The 7,590-nt window shown below is 45.5% G+C and overlaps 1 long non-coding RNA gene across 1 annotated transcript; it reads left to right on the top strand.

Moving 5' to 3' along the window:
* The first annotated feature begins 703 nt into the window (after nt 1–703).
* Nucleotides 704–5,758, top strand: LOC125689473 (uncharacterized). The gene is made up of 3 exons (XR_007375295.1): nt 704–814; nt 1,801–1,931; nt 3,177–5,758. It is a non-coding gene; the product is annotated as an uncharacterized LOC125689473 (long non-coding RNA).
* Nucleotides 5,759–7,590: the final 1,832 nt, after the last annotated feature.

The raw sequence follows: 7,590 nt of genomic DNA, 5'->3' as shown, positions 1-7,590 counted from the left end.
CTGTTATCCCCCATTATATCTCTCCCATAGCTCCCTGTAGTCCCATAACCCCAACAGGCCTGGATGCTGGGGGATGTGGGTTGTGTGGGGATTGGCGATGGATATCATATCTGTATCCATCCCACATCCATCCCACATCCGTTTCCCCACATCCATTCCATGTCCATTCCATATCCTTATCCCATCACACTATCATCCCAGTCCCCTCCCATATTCTTCCCATACTGATGCCAAATCCATCCCATATCCACAGCCCATCCTATATATATCCCACTTCCCCATATCCCATCCTGTATCCGCACATATCCTCATGTTCAAGTCCCACATCTCCAATCCCAGCCCCATATCCATACCCCAACCCCACATCCCAGTCCTATTCCCAGCCCTTCACCCCACACGGAGGTGGTTTATGGCTGACAGGTGCCCTTCCCTGTCCCGGTGCCGCTCTCCATCCCTCCCGGCTCTGGCGCCGTTGTCCTCAGCACCACTCCCGTCGTGCCGCGGTTCCGTCTCGGTGCTGACGGACAGCTCCGGCGTGTAGCGGCTCAGCCAATCTGAGCCAGCGGTGCTGCCGCTGACCAATGAGAGGCTGGGGGCGGGGCAGCACAAAGCCGTTGGTAGGAGGAATGCGGGCAGGGGGCAGGGCGGAGGGGCGGGGCCTCAGGGTGCGCCCTATTGTTTTGTTTACGATTTTACTCGCAATGGCGGGCGTCCTGCAAGGAGGAGCGCACCCAGAAAACAGTACCATCTTTCATTACTTATCCCCAGCGTTGATCTCTTTCTCTCCTGGTTCCTCATTGGCTGAGTGCTTCAGGTTCACAATCTTCTCTACGCTTCACTAAACATGGAAATGCTGGACAAACATAAATTTTTGCTGCACAAGCATAAATCTGTAGTTAATTAACTTATTCCACACCTGATCATTGTTTTGCAGATATCTGCTTGTCCTTCTTTCCACAAAGATGAGCATCTTGGTGCCTGCCTGGCACACCCCAACCTTCTCACGGAGTGACACAGTCCGGCCTCGTGCAGAGGCCCTGGCTGCTTTGATGTTTGCTAAATCTGTTTTTCTTTTGCTGGGAGTTTCTTATCCTAACAGAACAACTCTACAATATGTCTTTTAATCCCTGACACACTATACTCGCATTGTTTGGAACATTTAACAGCTATTGCAGTTTTGCAGGAAAGAATTAATCACATAATTCAGTAATAATGTTTCTAAAACTTTCCGCTAACATATACAGTATTTTATTTCTTAGATCAACTATTTCTAAGGATAGGCCTGCACCTGGAAACAGTGGGGTTTTCCAGATTTCAGGACCACGTGCCTGAAACAAATTGTGGTTCTTTTCTAAGCAGAGGTGTTGGACAGACCTGTCGGCACTGGAAATTAAACATGGCAGTGAGATGAGGCCAATAATGTGTTAACATAAGAGTAAGAGATGCTTTTGAATGACTTTTATTGCTGCACAATTCCCCAGACAGCAGTCACACCTGCCAGCTGAATAAAAGCTATCTCTTAGATGCTGTGCTGTACAGCTGTGGATTCTTTGCTCACCTGCACTGCATCTTCCTATGCATACTTTAGAGGAAATTAACAAGCAAGACTTCAGGGCTGAACTATAAGAATGGAAACATCCTCAACTGTTTGAAAGAGACCGAGTTTCTAAGGTCTGTGTCAGCAGAAACTAGGCAGTGCTGGGAACAAGCAGCTGTTGGCAAGAGCTCAATTCAGCTCTTCCATCACCCAGTACCACAACTCACACCATTCACTCCATTTTCTCTGTCACTCCATAAAAGGTCCAGCAAATGAGATGAAGAAATCAGCAGCTGGCAGTTGGTGTTCCTGCTTCAGCCTGAGAAATCCATCTTCTGTGGCTGAATGCAAACTGCAGTGCAATCCCAGGAGCCCTCAGAAATAGCCCTGGCAGGTAAGGATGCAAATCCAGCTTTCAAAAAACTGTTTTTCAGCAGCATAGAGTTCATGCTTTCAGTGTGCTTGTACCTCCTTCTAGTGTTCAAGCCTGTGCATAACATCTTCAGTTCACCCCTATCTTTCCTAAATGAATCTCGTGTTAACTCCACATCTGGAGCTGGCAGAGCACACCCATCTCGTGTCTGTCCCCTGAGTAGTTTTTGAGATACAGCACATGGGCACCCCTACAAGAAATCTCAGAATGTTTCCTTCTGATGCTGTTATTATGGAAGTAAGAATACATTACTGGCTCCATTTTGCTTTTGTGTCAGAAGACAGACATTTAAACTACATAAAGTCACTTTTCCACAAACATTCCCACAAAAAGAAAGCATCCAACGTCTTTCTGTAGCTGCAAAATCTGACTTCTGAACTCTTTCCATGTATATTTTACTGTCTCTTTCCAAATTTAAAAACAGCAACTGTGCATTTTTGCAGAAAAACATACCACAAATCCTGAAGTGTGGGCCAGTGGGGAGTTTTATCTTCTCCCTGATGCCAACTTGAAGTAATGTCCTTCAGTCTTCAGTATAACAAGTACATTCTGTGACTGCTTTAAGACAGTCTCCCTTGAGCATTTTAGTTGTGCTTGTTTAGTGCTTGTAAAACCAGCTGTTCAAGTGCTGCTTTCTTCCCCATTGTGAGGGGATTGCCGTCAGGAACTAACCAGTTATCACAGGCACATCCAGCAAGGAGCAGCCGTGGAATGATGAGCGAGCAGCTGTCTTCCAACCTGTCCTCTGCAGCAGTCAGCATTCTGCAGTTTACTCTTCCCGAGTTTGCAGAACAAATATAGAAAGTTGATACTCTTTTGTGAAAGAGTAAATGTGGGTTGAAAAAAAGGTGATATGATATTCCTGACTGCAGATAAACAACAGCACAGATGCCTTCCACCCCCACAGTAAAAGCTGGCCTTAATGAAGCAGCTTATCCATCTGTGTTGGGCAGCAGTGTCAGGGCAATGCTCTTCAGATCTTTGTTTTCCTTCTAAGGATTTTCTAAAGCTGACCTCACTTGCCTTTCATTCCTTGCCATCTCGCCCTTTTTCTTCTAAGGTGGAAAAGGCAAACAGCTATTGCTAACTCCATATGGTGAGCATCATGCATGCTGCTTCAAGCCTGCTTGAAAAACAAAACCAAGCCATTGCCTCCTTGGACAGTGAAAGCTTGACACTCACCTCTGTGCATCTGCTCTTTTCTAGGTGAATCTAAGCAGTTTTGACCCAGAAGACCCAGGCCAAGTAGTGGTGCACTGCGTGCTTCCTTCTCATCTTTTCCCCCTGACTACTCGCCTGTGGTCTGTGTGCTGTGTGCAATTGCCAATTTATTCCCAATGCTTGCTGACCTGTTGGACAATCTCTGCAATAAAATGAATTCCCTGGTTGAAGGGTATTGTTGCAGGACACTCAAACCTTGGAATAATCTCCTGCAAAAGTACCTTGGTTACTTCCTTTGCTCTATTGGTCCTGCAAGGGAATGCTTCTGGTCACCCTGAGAGGGTACTGGTTAGAACTAGCATATATCAAAACCCTCATTTTTCCTGGCAGTTCAAAAAAAAAATCAATTTGCAATTGTTGTCCTGGAAGGTTCCCTTTCCAACAAGCCCCACTTGTACCCTGTTCCTGGTACTAGGATTGTACAGTTACTTTCTGGTGTCTGTACCCCCCATGTTTTATTATGTTCCCTTAGAACCAAATTCTATACAATACTAACGGGCACAGCAGTGTGTCCATCTGGGTATGCACCCATCTGTCAGCTTGCCCTCTTCCCTTCATTAATTAGATTCCTATCCTTTCTAGAGTACCTTATAGGTTCTGACTAAGGTTCAGGTATTTCAAGTTTACCGTCTGGAATTAAAGCCGTTCACCAATTTCTTTTCCTTCAGCTGCCTGTTTTGCCACCTGATCCATCATCATATTTCCAGTTTCCTGTACACTGTCACTCTTCTGATGTCCTTTACAATGTATAACAGCCATGATGTTCTTTGGTAGATTTACATCATGCTGAATTTGTTTTCCTTGTGTGTAAACAATCCTTGCTCTTTCCAGATGGTACCACAAGTGGGTACCACCCCAAAAGCATATTTAGCATCCGTCCATATATTTAAGGTTCTTGTCAAGGCAATTATTTCAGCCTTCTGAGTGGAAGTCCCCACAGGTAATGGTTGTGCTTCAATTACCCTGTCAGTAGCAGTTACTGCACGTCCTGCCTTACGGTTTCCTTGTCTTCACAAAACTGCTTCCATTGATGAATCCAGGACTCCTCAGCATCGTCCAACGGTTCCTCCTGTAGCTCTGACCAACTTGTACAGACAGCCTCCATGCAGTCGCACACTGCTGGCTTGGAGGCAGCTCTGCGTTGGCATTCTGGGTGTTCAGCAAGTTGCTTCCTTCTCTTTGATCAGTTGTTCTTTCTGTTGAGCAACTTGATAGCCATTTAAATCAAGAAATTCAGCAAGCTCACAGTCTATTGTACACAGTCCTTTGTTACTGTAGCATCCACGTACTGCAGTAAAGTTCCACTGTGAGATGGTGAACCCAAATCTCAGGCTCACGAGTTGACCAGTTCTCAAAAATCACTGGGCTGTTCTCACAACCCTGGGTATCACTGTGCAGGTTAACTGAATTATTATTATTATTACTTTTAATTATTATCTTTTTCTTCTCTCCATATTTGAGTTTTCCTATTCAAAGGCAAATAATTTTAGACTTTCTTTTGCAAAACCAGGCAGAAAAAGGTGTACTTCAAGTCCAGAACGGTGAACCCCACCTGCTTATTCCTTAACTTGGTTAATAAAGATATACACCATGAGTTGTATATATTCAACTTTTCTATTAATTGCCCTCAAATCTTGTACCAAACTATAGCTCTTGCCATCCAATTTTTCATTTGCAAGATTGGGTGTTGTATTTGGATTTCTATCCAATTAGTAATCCAAAATCCAAAAGGTTATTTTTATTTCTTTTATCCTCCTACAATCTTGTATCCTCAAAGGGCATTGCTTTACCCTGGTTGGGCTGGCTCCCATCTTTAACTTAACTTTCATTGGGCTGCACTTTTGGCTCTGCCAGGCATCCCTGATGCCTGCAATCCTGTGTATACACAATGTAGGATTTACGTAACTTCTGGGAGTACAACATTGCTTTTCCCAGTTTGTGTTAAAGCCAGACTTAACATTTTCAGTCCATTGCTCTTGCTTGACAAGTAGTTCCAATCGTCTCTACTGAATTTAATCTCTACATTTAACTATTCTAACATGTCATGCCCAAATAATCATTTTGGAGAACCTGGCATGTACAAGAATTTATATATTCCTACTTGTTCTCCTAGCCTGTATTTAACTGGTCCAAAAAAAAAAGTAAACTTCTCTTGCCAGTAGCTGCTACAACTATTACAAAAATCATCTACGGGTAACAGTAAGACGCACCCAAAGGTACCAGAAAATAAACCTCTTCAACCTGCTTCCCCTGCTGCTTTCAGTCCTGGCAGGGTGGAACTCTCCCTGAGCCCTTCCAGGCTCCCCTTACCTCTTCTTCTAGGTAAGGACATCCCTGACAACCTTGCTCAACTTTGCCTTCCTCAGTTTGTTTTTCCCAAACCCTTTTCACTTTCCAAATTCTCATCATCACAGCCATTACTAACATTCTATTTCAGTTTCACTCCCTTCTCTCCCCAGGCTTCCAGTGCTCACACTGGATATCGGGTTTCCTCAGCTCTGCAGATGCCGGCTATTCTCACTTCCAATGTCCCGTCCCATTCCCATTCACAAGCACTGCACCCTTCACATCACAGCAGGAGGCTCCAGCCCCCAGCTCTTTCTCCCACTCCAAGTTGTTCTTACAAGCCGCAGTGGGGGGGGGGGGGGAGGGGGGGGGGGGGTGCGGGGCTGTGTTCTCGTGCCGGCCCAACTCCAATATCCCAAACTCACTGTTTTCCTTAACCTTTTTGCCATTTTTTTTTTGTTTGTTTGTTTTTCCACAATTCCACTATTTGTACCCTCAACTGCAATTCCACATACCATTAAAAACTGCATTTCCACATACCATTAAAAACTGCATTTCCACATAATTTCCATATACCGTTAACAACTGCATTTCTACATACCATTAAAATTGCATTTCCACATAATTTCCACATCCCGTTAAAAACTGCATTTCCACACAATTTCCACATACTATTAAAAGTTGCATTTCCGCATACCATTAAAAACTGCATTTCCACATAATTTCCACATACCATTAAAATTTGCATTTCCACACAATTTCCACATACCATTAAAATTGCACTTCTGCATTTCCATATACCATTAAAACTGCATTTCCACATACCATTAACAATTGCATTTCCACATACCATTAAGACAGTTTCTCCCAGTGCCTTCAAAATCCACAAATCAAACAACACAATTCCTCAACTTCCACAAACACCCAGCACTTGGTCTCATGATTAGGATACTCAATTATACAACTGGTCCCATTACTCCATTTACGTTCCTGGTTTCTCATTCAATATTCGCAGAATCACAGAATCACAGAATCACAGAATTGTAGGGGTTGGAAGGGACCTCCTGAGATCATCGAGTCCAACCCCCCTGCCAAAGCAGGTTCCCTACACCAGGTAGCACAGGTAGGCATCCAGGCAGGTCTTGAACGTCTCCAGAGAAGGAGACTCCACCACCTCCCTGGGCAGCCTGTTCCAGTGCTCCGTCACCCTCACTGTAAAGAAGTTCTTGCACATGTTTGTGCGGAACTTCCTATGCTCCAGTTTCTGGCCGTTTCCCCTTGTCCTGTCTCCACTCACCAATGAAAAGAGTCCGGCCTCGCCATTCTGCCCCCCACACCTTAGATATTTATAGACCTGGATCAGGTCCCCTCTCAGTCTCCTTTTCTCAAGGCTGAACAGACCCAGTTCACTCAGCCTTTCCTCATAGGGGAGATGCTCCAGGCCCTTCACCATCTTCGTGGCCCTCCGCTGGACTCTTTCCAAGAGATCCCTGTCTTTTTTGTACTGGGGAGCCCAGAACTGGACGCAGTACTCCAGATGAGGTCTTACCAGGGCAGAGTAGAGGGGGAGGATCACCTCCTTTGACCTGCTGGCCACGCTCTTTTTAATGCACCCCAGTAAGCCATTGGCCTTTTTGGCCACAAGGGCACACTGCTGGCTCATGGCCAACCTGTCATCCACCAGGACACCCAGGTCCCTTTCCGCAGAGCTCCCCTCCAGCAGGTCATCCCCCAACCTGTACTGGTGCATGCAATTATTCCTCCCCAGATGCAAGACTCTACACTTGCTTTTGTTAAACCTCATCCGGTTTTTTTCTGCCCAGCTCTCCAGCCTATCCAGGTCTTGCTGAATGGCAGCACAGCCTTCAGGCGTGTCAGCCAATCCTCCCAACTTCGTATCATCGGCAAACTTGCTGAGGGTGGCCATTATCCCCTCATCAAGGTCATTGATGAAGATGTTGAACAAGACCGGACCCAGCACAGACCCCTGAGGAACACCGCTAGTTACAGGCCTCCAACCGGACTCTGCACCACCAACAACGACCCTCTGTGCTCTGCCAGTCAGCCAGTTCTCAACCCACCTCACTGTCCACTCATCTATCCCACACTTCCT

The sequence above is a fragment of the Lagopus muta genome, chromosome 2 (genome assembly GCF_023343835.1).
Source record: "Lagopus muta isolate bLagMut1 chromosome 2, bLagMut1 primary, whole genome shotgun sequence".
Taxonomy (NCBI): Eukaryota; Metazoa; Chordata; class Aves; order Galliformes; family Phasianidae; genus Lagopus; species Lagopus muta.
Note: the sequence above shows the minus strand (reverse complement) of the source record. Positions and strands in the feature narration are given on the sequence as shown.